This window comes from Dipteris shenzhenensis, chromosome 14 (genome assembly GCF_047967505.1).
Source record: "Dipteris shenzhenensis isolate YYH24624 ecotype China chromosome 14, Dip_SZ_1.0, whole genome shotgun sequence".
In the NCBI taxonomy this organism is placed as follows: domain Eukaryota; kingdom Viridiplantae; phylum Streptophyta; class Polypodiopsida; order Gleicheniales; family Dipteridaceae; genus Dipteris; species Dipteris shenzhenensis.
The window spans coordinates 52187336-52205941 of record NC_141609.1 but is presented as its reverse complement, the minus strand read 5'-3'; positions in this window follow the sequence as shown (position 1 = coordinate 52205941).

The window sequence follows — 18606 nt, the reverse complement described above, 5'->3', positions numbered from 1 at the left end:
CATTTGTTGATGCTACCCCAAATTTGTTTCTTCATTTGCTGATACAGTTCTTACTTCTACCATATTTACCTTGACTTTCTTCTTCTCATTGCAAAACTTCTCACAGTGATTGTTTTTGCCACAATAAGTGCAAGGAGTGATCCTATAGCAATCTTTTTCAAGATGATTGGTCTTGCCACAGTGCATACATGCATTCTACTTTCTTTTTGAGAACTTCACTATAAGTGCTTGAGTTTGATCTTCTACCTTCCTTTAATTCTTCTTTCTCTCTTCTTATTGTAGAGCACCGATGATGCTCTCTAGTGTTGGTTGGAAAAAATTCTTCAAAGTAGTCGCACAACATAGTCAAAATCCTTATGCATACTCTTTAAGAGCACAACCATTACATCATGTTCAGTGATTGGAGAGTTGACTGACGCCAATTGTGTCATAAGACTCCTCATAGTGTTAACATGAGTTGCAACAGAGTCTCCATCCATATTTAGTTCAAAGAACTTAATCTTCAAAGTAAATTTAGAGTTATGAGAGCTAGCACCAAATAGCACATCTAACTTATGCCAAGTCTCATAGGAGATTCCAAATCTGAAATATAATGCACATAATTATCTCCCAAACCTAATGCAATAATTGCATAGGCTTTCTCTAGTCTTTTAGCATTTGCTGTGATGTTGTTTGTTGAAGTAGAGTCACTTGCCTTCCCCTTTCCTTTGGTAGTGGTGGATTCACCCTCTTGTGATGTGATTGATTCTCTGGCTTGACTAAATCCCACAAATTCTCCTTCATAAGCACAAATTTAATTTTCATTTTCCAAGTATGGAAGCCTTCGCCATTGCATTTGTCTATCTTAAAGGTAGACATGAGAGGGTCTTATGGGCAGTGTCTGCTCTCTGTTGGAATATGAAGCCAAAGTGAGTCTAAAATGAGTGTTCTAGGTGGTCTAGGTGTGGTTTTATAGTCTAGTGAGTCCTAGACATGCCACGTGTCATATTGGGAGATATCCCATAGACATTGTGACTTTCTAGAGTCTAATGGCACACTATATAGTGTTGTACTTGTCTATTGTCTAAAACATCAGTCAACATTAAGCTATCTACATGTGAGTATTTTGGTTATCATTGCCTAGCACTTGTTCTTTCATTTTCTTTCCATTTTGCCTTAACATTATGCTTTTCATATTTCCATTCCGTTCCTAGCTAGCTTGGCATTCTCCTACCGCCATGTCTCTTCATATGGTATCAAAGCCATGTTCCTAGCCCTGCTCTCTCTTTCCCTTTCCCTTTCAAGAGGTTGAGGTGAGGGAGGCCAATGAAGCTACTCTAACTCCTCCTCCTTGGAAAGCTACCCTCTTCTCTCCTTCCTTGAGCTCTCTTCTCCATGCCATGATCTGCCACCTGTCTTCTCCTTCCTTCAGCTACATCTTTTATTGACCTACGAATGATTTGCTGCTTCTATCTAGAGCTAGAAGAAGAGTTATAGCTTTGTGTCTTCAACAAAGTTATAGATAACCTTGAATACTACAAATTTTGTTTTTACATCATTGCAATCCGAGTTTTTTGTGAAAAGTTACAACCCTTGCAAGAAGTGAAGAAATTTGTTTGTACGAGCGAATTTTGTTCTAGAGCTTAATGATTTGACAGCCCAAGCATGATGCAGCCAACTAAACATGGAGCTGTCCATCCTCTTCATCATTGACCTCCGCTCCAGCTTGCCATTTGCTCCTTCTGCTCGACATTTTATTGGAGCTGCTCCGAGCTTGATGTGAGCTCCAAACACTTTCCGACTTCTCTGATTAATTGCCCATGGTGCTCGAGCTCCACTTTTGACCGACTCTCCGAGTGCTTGTGACACCTCCAGCCTCTATTTCAACATCGGTGACTCTCCCTTAGCCATTTTGAGAGTCACTATGTGAGTGCTTCATCTAGCTACCCCATGGACTTCACCGATACATCTTTTGGGGCATTCCTACCTAGCGCTTCTTCGACATCATCATCGTCTCGCAGGGATGTGCACACATGTGCAGTGGCTACTTAGAGAACATCTCTTATCATAAGAGATCTATTTTTTATTACTATAGCTTGATGTATTTTGGGGTCCTCTGCCTTAGGTAGTCCCCCTAAAATGATATGTATTGAGTGTTTGGTTTTCATTGAATCTAAAGATCCTTTGCCTTGGATAATCCTCCTAAAAAGATGTATTGGTTTTCCTATTTTGGTGTGTGGCTTCCTAACATGTCCTGTTATGAAGCCAAGGGGGGATGTACTATGGGAGCCATATGTATTGGCTTTGATAGGTCTCGTTATCAGGCATGGCCGAGTTCTAGGATGTTGGTGTATTCCTAGACCTATGAGCTGGTCATGTAGCCATGCTATAACATGAGCCTCTAAGCATGTTGAGTCTCAAGCCATGAGAGTGCTTGGATCAAACCTCTGAACACACTCAGACTTTAGCCTCTGAGCTACATTGGGTGCACAGTTTGATGATGACTATCATTGTCATGTTCTGTTCTTGGTTCCAGTCCAGTAGTCTCTCACCTTGCCTTCATGGGGGGGTGTTGGAATATGAAGCCAAAGTGAGTCTAAAATGAGTGTTCTTTTTTTTTTTTTCAAAGAAAGGAACCTTCTATTAATGCTTGAAAGCTTTCATACAAGACAATAGCCCCGAAGGTGCTGAGTATGAAAAAACTGGAAAAGGCTAAAAGAAAAACTAGCTTGTTCCAAAGAAGCCCAGCTCACTGCCTAGGGGGTCTCAAGAACTGGGGCTAACAGCCAAGTAGGGGGACTATATAGCTAGCTAATCCCTCATGGAGTGAAGATGTAGAAAACACCTACAGGCCAAGCCTTGCAGAAACGAGCAGGCCTCTCAATAGTCACCCTGGAGCCTGGAGTCCCACACTCCCAGCTGGACCGTAGAGTGTAAATGATATCCTGCTAGATGGCAACTAAGGTAGCCAAGAATGGAACCGGGTGCTCTCCCATCACAAGACTGTAGCAAGCCACCCAAATGTTCCAAGCCGTGATGATGGCTACCACCTCCCAAACACTGTCTTCCCTAGGGGAAGGAAGAGCTAAGGCGCTAGGGGGGGCTGCCTCATGGAGTGCAATCCTCTGAATGCTCTGACCTTGTATCTGGTAGGCTGGGGAAATCTCATCAATATGGAATGTGTATCCTCCCTCTATCCACCAAGCCACCATCCCCCAGGTGTAGTCTTTGTGAAGACTCTGCATGCGTGTCATGATCCCGAGGGCTCTCACAGATCCTCATTGTGCTACGACAACTCCATAGGCAGTGTGGGATAGTCTCCAGGACACCATCTGAGTAGCAATGGCACTGCCCCTCCACTTGCATCTGCTCCAACCACGGGCCGATGGGCAGGCCTCCGTGGGCTGCCAACCAGAAGAAGTAAGAAATCTTCCTCAGTCGCAAGCTGGACCACAACCGTGTTTAAAACCTAGAGCCAACATCCTGGGGCACTCTTCGGGTCTCCTAGTGTCTCTCCCTCGAGGGAGTCCATCTCGACGATGTCCGCCCTACCACTGCCCTCTATAGCTCCTACTGGAGCATCAGGTACTGTGGCTGACTATGAACATGGTCATGGAGCCCATGTACGTTCTAGCTCACTATGGTCTAGCTCATGAGGATGGGGGAGTCGGAATAAGGCTCTCTTGTGAGTGGGTGCTTGTCCTAGAAAGACTGCCTTGTGTGATTTTGCTGGGGGTTTGGAGGGTGAGTAGTCAGTGTTTGTGCAGTGTCATACTAGGGTGGATACCGACTCAATACCCGATCTTCCATGCCCACTTCATCATGAAGGAGGCTTCCACCCTGAGCAACTTGGCACACGTCTGGAGGGGCCATAAGTGTGCCTACTCCACCTTTGCCTCCATGGGCAATCTGATAACTCCTGTTGCCAAACCACACACTGGCTCCTCGCATGTGAAGTTGAGCTGAAAGTTCACATCCATGCCATGGGCATACCAAAGATCTAGTCCCTGTGGTCCCATCCACTCGTCCATCATGAGCATAATCTGATTACCCAAAATAGCATCAAACACCTCTGGGGACCACTTCTCCAACCCTGTGGAGGTAAACAGAAATCTCCAGATGGGGTGTGTCTGAGATCCCACTGCACTGATTGAAACTCCCCGTTCAAGGCTGAAGGACCATGAGCATGACCTCCAATGGTAGAGGGTATGAGTCCGGAATCTCTAAATAGTTCCACGGTCCTAACCTCCAGAAGTCCCGCGGTAAGGGACACCTAGGCTGGAAGTTGGCTGCTGCTGACTAGGAAGACGAGCCTCGTCCCTCAGGATCCCTCTCTAAGTGGACCTGCTACTGCGATGAGGAAGTAGAAGGGGCATCGTCATTCCCTTACTTGATGACAGGGATGTCGAAGTGGAAGAGGCTACTCTGAAGCGGAGAGGGGGCAATGAGAGGTAGGGACGCGGGGGACAGAGGGTGGGGGGCAGGTAATGAGGGTGACCATAGAAGGGGGGGCTGAGAGGGGGGGAGGGGGCAGGGGTGGGGGTAGGGGGAACCCTAGGGAAGTGAAGAGGAGGAGGGGGAGGGGTCTAGGGGAGGGGGGGGAGGGGGAGGAGGAAGAGGAGGGAAAAGAACGACCATAGGCCCCCTACTGATCGGCTCACCAGGGCTCTAGATCGGCTCCTTCACGGCCCTCATCGGGCTAGCATCTACCGCTTCCACCATTGCCGCATCTGGAGCTCTTGGGGCTTTCTGCTGCTACAAGGGTGGTTCCGGAGGCTGAACTTCCGAAGCTTGAGGATCACTAGATGGACAATGGCCTATGTTACAGAGTGAGGTGACTCCTGCTGTTCCTCTTTTGAGGCCTCTCGGTCAACCCGGTCCCTCTCCTATAGTTGGTCCTCTATCTACGGCGTTTGCACGCCTGCTTGCTTGGTTTCTTTTTCTTTTTAACCTGTGTCCAGTTCCCTTCTAAGGGGGTAACCCATGGGGTCTGGGACTCTTGCTCCTCCTGCCTAAGAGGGTGCTAAACTCAGGCCTGCTAACTCTGCCTAATCTGTGGAGGAGGGGGGGAGGCGCACGAGGGTGGCCACGAGGGCAATCTCTGGTGAAGTGACCCATCTGTTTGCAACGAAGACACTTGCCTGGTAGCCCGGAGATCTCCACTCTCTGGCAAAGTGTGCCCCCTTCTAGGGTCTCAAGAAGGATCAGCTCTGGGAGGGACTCCGAGCTCTCCACCACTAGTCTAATCCTGGGGACTCCATCACCTACTAGGATAGAGGCGGCCATCTTTGGTGGGGACTCTAGCACTATGCCAAATGCCCGACCAATGGAAGGGAGGATGACTCGATACTCCTTAGGGAGCCCTAGGAAGCGGATTGTAACCAAAAACCGTGGAACGTGGTGTGTCGTATCCATGTCCTCCATTGTGAACCCATGATACCAAGGAACGAGGTAGACAAGGTGCGGGCCAAGGAGAATGGGGCTCTGACTGGATGAGGAAAACACCTCATCCATAGATGGTGACCTCCTAGATGTGGTCACCCTCTAATGTCAAGCTCGCATGGATCCACTCTCACACCTGTCTCCATGTAGGCATGAGGCCCACAATTATGCCCACAAGCGCCTTGTCTTGGAGGGACTGGACTACCTACTATACCTATTGCTTGTCAGCTTGGGAAAGAAGAACCTTAACGGCTATGGGAGTCGAGGGTGCTGCCATAGAGCCCCTCTAGCTAGACCAAAGGTCACCACCAAGATTCTCTCACTATAACAAACACAAGTGCTCCTGCTGCAGGGAGGCAAATGAAAAAGAGGAGAAGCGAAGAGGCAGAGGAGAGAGAAGGAGAGGGCAGGGGAGGAAGGAGGGAGCAAGGGGAGGAGAAGAAGGAAGGAATGAAGAAATGGAAGGAGGCAGGAGAGGCAGGAGAAGAGAAGAAGAAGGTGGGAGGAGGCGGAATGGCGGGGGGGGCACGCTAGCGGGAGGGCAAAAGGACGGGAAGAGGTGCGAGGCGGCAAGAAGGGGAGGGGAGGAGGCGGAAGGAGGGGGAGCGGAGTGGGGAAGGTAGCGGGCGGGGGGGCGGAGGTGGAGCAGGGGAGATGGCAGAGGTGGAGAGGGAGGGGGAGCAGGGGAGGCAGGGCAGATCGAGGGGCGGAGGTGGGTGGAGGTGGAGCAGGGGGAGGCAGAGCGGGGTGGACAGAGCGGGGGGAGACAGAGCAGGCAGAGGGTAAGGGCGAGGGTGAGGGTAAGGGCAGAGGGTAAGGGCGAGGGCAGAGGTGGAGCGGGGGGAGGCAGAGCGAGCAAAGGCAGAGCGGGGGGCAGAGGTGGAGCGGGGGGCAGAGGTGGAGTGGGGGAGGCAGGGCGAGCAGAGAAGGAGGAGGGGTGAGGTAGAGCGAGGGCAAGGGCAAGGGTGAGGTAAGGAGGTAGGGCGAACAGCAGCTAAAATGAGTGTTCTAGGTGGTCTAGGTGTGGTTTTATAGTTTAGTGAGTCCTAGACATGCCATGTGTCATATTGGGAGATATCCCAAAGACATTGTGACTTTGTAGAGTCTAGTCGCACACTATATAGTGTTGTACTTGTCTATTGTCTAAAACATCAGTCAACAATCTACATGTGAGTATTTTGGTTATCATTGCCTAGCACTTGTTCTTTCATTTTCTTTCCATTTTGCCTTAACATTATGCTTTCCATATTTCCATTTTGTTCCTTGTTAGCTTGGCATTCTCCTACCGCCATGTCTGTTCACTCTCTTACAAATGGCTATAAATCTCAACCATACAAGTGCATATTGCAAGCAATGAAATCACCAAATGCTAGTCTTTTTGCATCAGAACAATAATATGGCATACTTATTCTTTAGGAACACAAACTGGATGCCAGAAATTGTGCTAAGCCAGGCAAGTTACTTTCAAGTCACACTTTTTGGTCGCCTACTTTTGGTACCAAGGGAGTTACTTGCATTTCTAGTTCTTCTCCTCTTTTCCCCTTGGTGGTTGGACATGGGGTTATTGTTCCCTCTAGAGCCCAGTGGATTATTTATTGATTGGGGGACATAAGGTTGGCTTGCTGAACTTGTATGCCCCAAAAAATAGAGGGGGGAACATCCCAATCTGATGAGCTCCCCATCCTCCTACTCCCTACTGCTCTCCATCCTCCTGCACCCCTCTCCCCTCCCTCCTAGCCCTTCCCTTCCCCTCCCTCTTCCTCTCCCTGCTAGCCCCTCCTCTCGGGCTACTGCCCCTCACCCACTGCCTCTCCCTCTCTCGCTACTCCCTTCCCTCCCTCTCCTGCTGTCCTCCCCCCCACTGCCTCTCCCACTCCCCTCCCTCTCCTACTGCCTACCCCCTGCTACCTCTCCCTCCCTACCCCCACTGCCTTTCCCTGCCTCTCCCTACCCCCCATTGCCCCTCCCTCCTTACCCCTTGCTCCCCCTACCCTGCTTCCCCTACCTGCCCCTCCCTACCTACCCCCGCTGCCCTCTCCCCTCCTCTCCCTATTCCCCTGCTGCCCCTCCTTCCTAACCCCCTGCTCCTCCTACCCCCTCCTCCCCCTACCTCGCCTCCCTTCCCCTCCCCTGCCCCTACCTTCTGCCCCTCCCTCCCTCCCTCTGCCCCTTTCTCAGCCTCTCCCCCGGCCTCACCACCTCCCTCCTTCCCTCCCCCTCCCCTCCTTCCCTCCCCCTCCCCTCCTTCCCTACCCTACCCCTCCCTTGCTTGCCCCCCCCTCCCAACCCTTCCCCCCCCTCTTCAACCACTTTTAGGAAAAAGAAAGATTTTCTCTTTCTGGCAGCAAGTGTTCGAACAGATAGAGCATCTTCGTGTTTGTGTTGGCCATTCCACCTTAATTGAAGAATGGGTTCCCATTTAACCAATCCTCGACCGCTTCCATTGGCCGCAAAAATAGTTACCTTTTCCAAAGACGAGCTTCAACAGCTCAAGATAGATTCAGAGCATGAGTATGCCACCTCACTCTTTGCTCGCATCCACGGTTCCCACCCCTCTAGGCTACAGGCTAGGGATTGGATGCTTTCGGCTTTACCTGGAGACCTCGCAAGGCACCTCACCGATGTTCGCCTGCTTGGATGAGGGTTCTTCTAGGTGTTCTTTGATTCTCTAGAGTCAGTAGGTTCAATACTCAGGTCTAGTCCTTTGGCATTGAGCTCCAGGAGGATCTTTTTTGACACCCTTTACTTTGGGTTTCGATCCAGTAGAGGAAGATAGCAGGGTTACCTCACTTTTCATCAGATTCCCGGGCCTTCCTCAGGTTTACCATTGACTCTTACTGTCCATAGGAGCCACCTTTGGGTTGGTCATAGAGATCCTCCCTCTCCCTGGCATGCTGGGGGTTTTTTCTCCTTCTCCCTCAGGTGCAGGGATTCTTCGCACTCCTATGCCAGTTCCCTCCTATAGGAACTCTTTTGCAGTACTGGTAGATTTGGCAGAGTTTGAGACAGAGGAGGAGTTTGTATTCTCTACCTTGGGGGATCCAGTTATTGGGATTCCATTGGACAAGGCTTCCCCCTCTGCTGGAGTGGGTTTTCTTTCACCAATAGATTTCCCTCCACTTGGCAGGAGGACTCTTTCATAGGAGAGGATTTTCTCCACCACCAAGTCGGGTAGAGCCTTTCACTCGGCCTCCTCCTCTTGTCAATGAGGATCGTTAGTTGGAACATTCAGGGCCTCGGTGGTATACCTCATTGCCATCGTAGGTAGCTGATTCATAAGCAACTCCATCCAAGTGTTTCAAGTGGCCCCATTGATATCCTTATGCTCCAAGAGCCTAAGCTGGATGGTAGAGATTGTGCCAAGTTAGGTAAGCTTCTTTGTTTGCTCTTGTTGGTGCCAATCTACAAGTAGTATCACTCAGCTCAAGAGACCTATCAAGAATTTTTTGTGGAGTGGATTAGATGGCACTTCAGATGTGATAGCCAGGGTGGCTTGGGAGACTCTTATTCTACCCACTGAGGAAGGGGGTCTCAATATTATTGATCCAAACTTGTAGTGTAGAGCCTTGCTTTACAAGATGGTGGTCAGAGGTTTGATGCTTGGTCAAGAGCCATGGAAGGATTTTTTCTTACGCAGTATATAGACATGCACACCTTTTGAGGGATGAGATTGGATGGACAGCCCTAGATGGATCTTTCCATCAGCCCTCTCAGATCTCCTACCTCCCCTCTCATGGTTGCCATTTTGAAAGCTTGGGTTCAAAAGTAGAGTTCCACCCTCCTCTTACGAAGAAATTTTGACAGGCAGCCCGTCATGTGGAATGATTGCATACTAGATGAGCATGGCAAATCACTGGGCATGTCACAATATATGCAATGGTCTAGATGGGAGTTGGGACATGCATCCACGGTGGGTGCTTAGAAAGCTTTCAGGATGCTTCCAGAGGATCAGAGAGCTCATTCAGTTAGTCACCTCAGAGGAAGTGCAGCCAGGATGTAGTAGATAGATGCAGCCATACCAGTGGAGTGGATGGATATAGACCATTTGCCTATTTCACAGTCCACCTGGTTGGGGGCTTTTTGAGGACAGGTATCCCTCTATAGGTTATATCCTTGCAGGATGCACATGAAAAATAAATAAATAAATAGAGGGGACCGTGTCCTTCTATGGAAGGAACTGCTCTCTTGGTCCTTTATTACAGATTCTTGGATTATTGGAGGATTTTAAACATGGTTGAGATGACTTCAAATAAAAAAGGGGCTAGAGAAGATGGGATTTACTCTTTGGAGAGAGCAACATGGAATGCCTTCCTATTTCAGTTGGGTGGTAGACTTGCTTAGTATGATGATCCACAAGAACCTACTATGACAAAAGATATTGGAGCCATTCACAACAACAGGTTGCTACCATGGAAGAAGCTCCTCACCGGCAAAGGTTTGGGGCTAGTCAAAGACACATTAACCCCCAGTATCCCCCACTAGATGAGTTTGATTGCAGGGTGACTCTGATGAAAAAAAAAGGGGTCTAGATGAGTTTCTTGTGATTCTCAAATATTTGTTTTCTCTTTCATTTGCTAACCCCACCCTTCAGGCCCTACATCCACTAATGGATCTTGGAAAGCTTTCAAGAAGCTTCCAGAGGATCGAAGAGTTTTATTAGTTGGTCATCTCAAAGAGAGTGCAAAGAGGATTTAGCAGATCAATTGTTACGCTCAAGTCAAGGTAACATGAGCTTGGAAGGGTCAATTAGCATTTTCCTTTAAAGGATCAATGTTTGTATTATTTGTTTGGGCTTCATGTAAATGATCAAAAAGGAATCAAGGTCAAGGTCCTTGGTGAGGGTGACATGGCACTAGACTAGGTGAATCTAAGGCTAAGGGACCTAAATGCATGAAATGTGCTAAGGAGCAAATGGTTTCAATAATATCCCAAGAGAGGGGTAAATGATGCATTAAGGAGGGACCCTAGAATGAAGACATGTGGCATACTAGATCCATCTAGGGAATTTTGGGGCTTGGTGGAATTTTGTAAGCAAGAGCCTTCACGTAATGAATTTTGATAGAGAGCTTACTACCACCGAGGTTGGCTGGGAGGAAAATCCTTGTGCATATGCCCGTGATTTGATAAAAAGCTAGGAGTTAGCAGTTTTGGATGTAATATTTGGTATCAAAGCATGTAGGTGGATCACGAGAGTTGGAGCGGCGTGTAGAGGCAATTGGCTGAGCTCACTGGCAAGACTTTGGTGGGAAGTTTTAGGTGCTTGTTTAGGGTCATTGTCTTTGGGCTCGTCGCTGAAGAGCAGTTGTTGGAGAATCTACTCAATCCGATAGTTGGAGTTGCTCGTTGTATTGCTCGCAAGGTCATTTGTTAGCAGACATGGTCGTAGGTTTACAACTTGGTGTCTTCAGGGCCATTTGGCATCGCAGGGGGCTAGCTATTGCAAGGAGTTTATAACTCAAGGAAGCACCAAATATGCATGAAACAATTATGGCTCTAGGCTGAGGTCGGGCTGAGGTCACAAAAGTATTCTGAAAGCGAGTTTGGTGGTAGTGGTGCGTTGACGATTTTTGCCTTTTTGCGGGGGTGAGAGAGCCCGTAAGAGGTTCACATATTCTCTCTGGTGACTCAATCGAGGTGACCTATGGGTCAATAGCTCTGCAAGGTTCATGCGTTGTGATGGACAAATGGTTGTGTTAGTCTGTAGAAATACGTGCATTTTATTGTGATCGAATATGAAGAAGTTTGGTTATATTTAGTCGTATCATTTGGACTGTGTTCACGAAGGCCTATCTGGCCATCAATAGCCAAATCGATGTCACATACATGAATTTGTTCAAGGAGTCCCACTGAGAATGATGGAGTGGTTTTCGGGGACAAGTTAATCTCATCATGCATCAAAAATATGACCAGGGAGCTCTCTATGCCTTCTAAAGTTCGTTGGAATATGTACTTATTTATCTGTATCTGTGTTTGAGTTATTTTAGATTGCAGGAGTTTTCCCTAGCCTAGGGAAAGTGGGTTTTGGTTGAAGTGTGATATATGCCTGGGCAGTTGTAAATTTGGAAGTTGGACTTTTGAATTGTAAATATAGTTTCAAGCGGTGTTTTATTTATTTTTAAAAAAAAACCCATCGACCTAAATGGAAGTAGAAGAAGAAGCTTCTAGGATGGATCTCATAGAGTCGGGAGTCCGACCGACCCCGCAAGTGTCGCGCCCAGTAGGTCATACACTATCTGGCAAAATTGCAATGTTAGAGGATGCCTTGCATCAAATTTTAGTGCAACAGTTACAAGCAAATGTAGGGCAATCTGAGCTCAAGAAAATGGTGCATAGTATGTCTGCTAGACCATCTCATGAAGAGAAAGGGAAATCTCCAATGGAACCAGAGTCCAGTGTTCATACAGTCGAGCCTAGGAGGGCTAAGGTGCCTAATATTGCCAATTATAGTCCATAAAAGTATTCTGGTCCGATGTCTGACCATAGTTTCGATATCATAGAGACCTGGTTACACAAATGGGATGAGGCCTTTGCCATTTGTGAAATCAGGAATGATACGAAGAAAATCCGCGAGGCCATCCATATGTTTAATGAGGTAGCGGATAGGTGGCACCTCCATAGAGCCTAAGTCTCCATGGACCCAGAGTGAGAAGAAAAGGATTGCGATCTAGGTTGAATTTGTGCCATGCTCCATAAAACTTGCAACCCTGACTGGCTGGAAGGAACCCCCTCAAGGATATCCTCATAAGACATAACTAGCCTCCCTCCAAATTGAACATTAAAAACCAGGGCATCCGGAACAACAATTGAGGGAAATGACTACCCTTGCAAAAGCAAATCATGAATTACAAGATGTGCTTGGCATTTCCTTTGTTGTGCTTGATATTTTTGGGAGGAGAAAAAGGAGAAGGCGGCTAGAGTCATGGTTGAATCAATGGATAAGTCACTTTTGACTTGTTTAACCTTAATGACCAAAGGAGATTAAGTATTGTGCAAGGGTATTTAGAAAGTAAAGTTGGTGACAAGATTTGAAGACAAGACTCCATAAAGAGTTTTTTGAAGAAGGCTAATAGTTCAATCAGTTCATTAAAGTTTATTAGGCTCATAAATGAACTCTCAATGTTTGATCACTACATCCAATAGTTTTGAGATGAATTTCAAAATTCTTTCGTAAAGAATTAAGTCAAGGCGATCGTTTAATGATTTCAATAAGTTAGCAAGTTTAAAAATGAACCCTCAAGCTTTGTCACTGGATCCAATATTTTAACACGCGAGTGCTAAGATTCCTAATATATATCCTCTTAAAACTCATAGAATGTTTATAAGAAAGATTCAATAGAATTATCAGAATGAATTTCGAAGAAACAAGATCTCATCTATAGAAGATGCAATGTGGTCTGCAAAGATCTATAACGACACGATTGCACTAGCTACCGGTCTTCTACTTCCATGAAAAGAAAAAGAATGGAGGCAAGTTTTCTCTCCTTTAAGAAAGACAATTTGAACCCTATGCATTCAAAGAAAATAACGGTATCTTGCAAAGAAGGTGTATGTTTCGGGTGTATGCAAATTGGCCACTCGAGCAAAGACTACACACCATAAAAACCAACAAGACCGTTGAGATGATGAAAGTCAATTGACTTAGTGATTTTCTCAGTTCAAAGAGTTCATTTGCAATCTTCCTAGTGTTGTGATTGTAAACTTAGTTTCCTTTTAAACCTAATGATTTAATTCAAATAAACGAAACAATGTTAGCTCATCTTTATAGATTCAAAACTACATAAAAATCTTACCTCCCCTTTTAATAAATCTAGATAGGAAGAATGGTTCTCTAACAATAGAGATGCTTTGAAGTTTGATTGAAAAAGACTGCCTTCATTTTTTTCAAAATGGCCATTATATATATCTTCAAAGTAATTTTGTTGACTTCTTTGAATATTATAAACACCTAAAACGTATGCAATGCGTCACATGATGCAAATTTTAAAAATTTTCAATGTGTAGGTATTCCTTTTTCTTTTGAGTATACCATACAAAATTATTTTCAAATTGATGTTTTCCCAAGGAATTTCCTTATGGGTACCACTTGCTCGAGGTGTTAACATAAAATTGATCTAATTCCTGGTACTTAACTTGTCTTTATGAATCCTTATAGGTTGAGTAAGAAGGAAGAAAACAAGATAGCAAATTAAACGGTATTTGAGCGCATGTCATATTAGACAAACTAAATCTTCATGGGATACACCAATATTACAAGGAGGATTGGCAGAAACATGCGTGTGTTAATTATAAGAAATTGAATAAGTTTATGATTAAAAAAAATATCCTATCCAAGATGAATGAACTCATAGATTGATTAGCAAGTACTACATACTTTTTAAAATTGATAGATTTACAATGCATTACCAAATAGATGTGCAATGCATTACCAGATATGAAATGATTAAGGGGATGTTTTTAGATTTGGGTTCAAAATGAGTATGAGTTCTTGGCCTTATCTTTTGGTCTCATGAATGCTCTAGTTGATAGATAATGAAGGATATATTCAAGCCTTATTTAGAGTATCTTTCAAAAACACTTGCCCAATTTATAATAAAACATGGACAAAGCATGATACCCATCTTAGAATTGTTCTTGATATTCTAAGGTTGAAGAATTTATTTCCCAAAGAGTCAAAATGTGACTTTGAATTGTGAGATCTTGTATCTTAACCATACAACTATTGGGATCCTTGTAAATGGGGCCAATGTTAGGATGGTATTGGAATGGCCTACCATGATCAGAGGAGTTTTAATCTTTTCTAAGCTTGACAATACTTTTCTTAAATCATATTTGAGATTATGATCAAATAGCTCTCCCATTGACAAAACTTTTTTTTTTCAAAGAATTGATAAAACTTTTTTTTTTCAAAGAATTGACAAAACTTTTTAAGAGGTTGACATAGAAGAGTAACAGCTTCTGTACGTTCAAATAAAGATTTAAACCACCATCAAGTTACCATTGCACCTATACTAGTCATTCTATATCCTACCAGCTATTTGTAATTCTGTATCTCTATATATCTTAAGGAGAGGGTGGCTCGGGGGAGGCTCGCAGAGGTTCGAGGAAGGCTCGCGGAGCTTTGGCGCACTTCGAGGCCGAGGGAGGGATTGGGGAGGCTCGAGATGGAGTTGGACCATTGGATCAAATGTAGAGTACGAGGTATAACACACGGAGCATGCACCGGGCCAAGGCAGATGAAGGCGCACAATCAACGATGCTGACATGTGGCGAACGTAGCGAGGGACATGATACGCGAGGCCAACTACTTTGGGACGTGGACTACCACATGGCATGAACTGCATTCGGACACTGCATTGGGCAATAGCAAAGACCAACCCACAATAAAACACATGACATGGCGAAGCAAAGGATATGACGACCTCATAAAGCTATTAGGGTGGAGAGTGGAATTTGGACAGGCAATCCATGGAGGGATTGCTTCTGATTCACCCAACAAGAGGGTAAAGCCGAAGAAGCCAAGTTGTATAAGGCAACAGGGGCAGCATGGCACCTGATGACATGGCAAAGCAAAGGACGACGAACGCCAAGTGACTGATGAGCTGCGACACGTGGACAGAGAGACTTGCAAGATAACGTGTCTGACACGCGGAGAGAGAGAGAGAGAGAGAGAGAGAGAGAGAGAAGGGGAAGGAGAGGGGGAAAGAGAGCGAGAGTTAGAGAGGGAGGAGAGAGACAAAGAGATACAGAGAGGGAGGAGAGAGAGAGAGAGAGAGAGAGAGAGAGAGAGAGAGAGAGAGAGAGAGCAAAGTGAGCTAGAGAAAAGATAGAGAGAGAGGGGGGAAGAGAGAGAGAGAGAGAGAGGGGGGGGGAGGGAGAAAGAGAGCGAGAGTTAGAGAGGGAGGACACAGACAGAAAGAGACAGAGAGAGACAGAGGGAGGAGAGAGAGAGACAAAGAGAGGGAGGGGGAGAAGAGAGAGAGACAGAGAGAGGAGGGAGGAGAGAGAGAGAGATAGGGAGGGGGTGGGTTTGTTTTTTATGCGACGGGGCAGGTACAAAAAATTGGGCACTGAGGTCAAGGAACCCTTCGCACTAATCGAAAGTGTGAAAGATGCTTCTGGACCTTGCAAGTGTGCCCATTTTTCCCAAAAGCGTACATACTCCTTGATACCAACTATCACATCTAAGTGATCCTTCACATACTTGAAGATGGTTACATAAGGCGGCTCTCCACTTGGTAGCATTGTCGAATGTCTCTTCCACAACTCAACGGGGGGGGAGAGACACAGAGAGAGAGAGAGAGAGAGAGAGAGAGAAAGTGTGTGTGTGTGTGTGTGTGAGAGAGAGAGAGAGAGAGGCAGGAAGAGATCGTCGTTGAGAGAGAGGTGCTGTTGTTCACCCTTGTCAAAGCCCTCGTGTAGTCGCCCTTGCTGACTGTACAATCGTACGGCAGCCGTACGTTTTTCCATACACCTGTACGACCACCTACGCCAACTCTGCGCAGCTTTGCACGTAGCTCCCGCTTTGCCTCTCTCCATCGTTGTCTTTGCCTCTCTCCATCGTTGTTTTTGTTCTTTTTTCCTACAGTTTCTCTTCTGTACGTCTGTACATTTCCCCTTGTGTCTCCGTACATTGGACCATGCATCCATGCCCGTACATTCCGTCCTTTCCCGTATAGCATCTTCCGTACAACTCCGCTCCTCTTTTTCATACAGCCCTGACCGTACCATCGTACAGCCAGGTTTTGTCCGTATAGACGAGCTCCTCTCCGTACAGTCTTGAGTTTTACCTCTCGTGCTTCTCTGTACCCTCCTGTGACTTGCTTGTTTCTGATTCTCTACTGCTCCGCATAGTCCCTCTTCCCTTGTCTTCCTTCAACCATGGCTTCAGGTTCGGATGTTAGTACATATGCTCGCAAAGAAAGAACTGCAGAAGCTAAGCGCCGCTCTTCTCAGCCTGCAGCACAAGATGATGAACTTACTATGGAAGCTCAATATGTGTTTGATACCCTCAAGGATGACTTTCAGCAGTCACGAAAGGAATGGGGCTTCATACAAGCAAAGGTTACTTGAGCTTTCTCCCCTCTTTTATGGGAAGAACATGGTTCATGCTATGCCTTGGTCCCCAAACAAGGATTATCAAAGTCTCATACGACATCATTGTCTTGTATGGGTTGAGGTTGTTAATTTCCCAGACTATATGCATGAAGAATTGCCTGGCCTGGCTGCTACATTGGGATAGGTCATTTGTCCTCCACGCCCCATGGGAAACTGCAATAGGTTCTGCATTCTCTGGGACACGGATTCACCCACCCCTCCTTCTATTGCAATGGAAGTTGAGGGAGTGCAATTGGGAAAAAAGTATTTTGAACTAAAATGGGGAGTGTTTGCAGGAGCTTGTTTTGCCTGCCACAAGTTTGGGCACCTAGCCTCTGAATGCCCAATGGTTCTTCATCAGCCCCCTCCCAATGCATTACCTCCCCAGACCCGAGAAAAAAATGAGAATTTGCAAGCTAAGACAGCAAACAGAACTGGAACAAAGAATGCCAAACCAATCAATCAGGTGCAATCATTTGCTGGAAAAGGAAAAGAAAAAGAAAAAGAAAAAGAGAAGATGAAGGAAATTGTGGGAACAGATAGGGATGGCTTTCAACAGCCCAAGAAGGTGGTTGTATTGAAGCAACGCCCCTTTCAATCTCGTCAATGGGATGCCTCTTCTCCCACACCAGGACAGGCTTCCACTTCAGCTCCTGTCCTTTGAAATTGGGTGGGGGTTTTGAAGAAGGGCATTCCCATATGTGATTCTGAAGAAGGGGACAATGTTATATCTTTCATGGACCATGAAGGCATACAGCCCATGCAAGCAGAGGATTTGCCTCTCTGATATCTTGTTTTCATATGTATACCTTTCTGTATATATCTCTTTCATGCATCAAACACTTAAGTGCTTTACATACAATGTACAGAGCCTCTGCAATGTCTCAAAGTGGAGGCTTTTCTGGAATTATGTACATAAAATGCAGCCAGATGTTGTTTGTTTGTCTCAAAGTCGAGGCTTTTCTGGAATTATGTACATAAAATGCAGCCAGATGTTGTTTGTTTGTTTGCAAGTGGAGGCTTTTCTGGAATTATGTACATAAAATGCAGCCAGATGTTGTTTGTTTGCACTCTAAGGCTGGGCATCATGATTACTTTGGCGGTTATGACATATATTATGCTGGTACCACTACCTACTCAGGTGTATGCATAATGGTCAGACATGAGCTGGAGCCCATGTTGGCCTCCAATGACAACAGTGGCAGATGGATGGTCATACAATGTAATGTCAATGGTGATATTCTTGAGTTTGCATCAGTTTATGCCTCCCAGACCTCTGCCATGAGGGCTTCTTTATGGGATTCTTTAAATATCCATGGAAATCTAATGCATTTATCTGTGGAGATTTTAACAATTCTCCTCTGCCGAGAGATAACACCACTTCAAGATCTCATATGCTATCATCGGAAAGGCAGAAATGGGACATCATGCTTCTTTCTGTGCAGGCTGAAGATTTATGGCTGCTGCTCCAAGGGTCAGTGCCTGTATATACTTTTCATCATAATGCATTTACTACGTACTGGGCGAGGCTTGATAGATGGTATTTGTTTTACCCACAACAATATGCAGATTTTAGCCCTCATCTCCTCATAGATTTCTCATTGGGCTTGTCAGATCATGCCCCATTATGGATGAATCTGCAACTTGGTATGCCACTGGATGATTTGCCACCTCTTTCCAGTAGATTACTGCATGTAAATCAGGCTTATCTCCGACATCAATATTTCCAGCAAATGATCAGACTTGCAATTCATCCCTTGCCTTTGCATGCCCAGGAGGACATGGATATGCTTGGGACAGTTTCGTCTCTCGTATACAGAATGTCATTAGGGAGTATGGAAACTGGCATATGACTAAATGGAGGAAAGAGGTTAAATGGGCAAAAAGGACAGCACAACAATTGACTGAATTTTCACATTTCAAACCTCTCTCTGAATCAGAAAATGATTCCCTTTCACATGCTCGGATCAAACTACATGATAATGATCAGAGGAAATTGCACAAATGGCAGATCAGAGCAAGAATGAAGCCTCTCATGGATAAGGGCTGCTCATCAAAAGCCTTCTTCCAGGGCCTGCATGCTACTTGAAA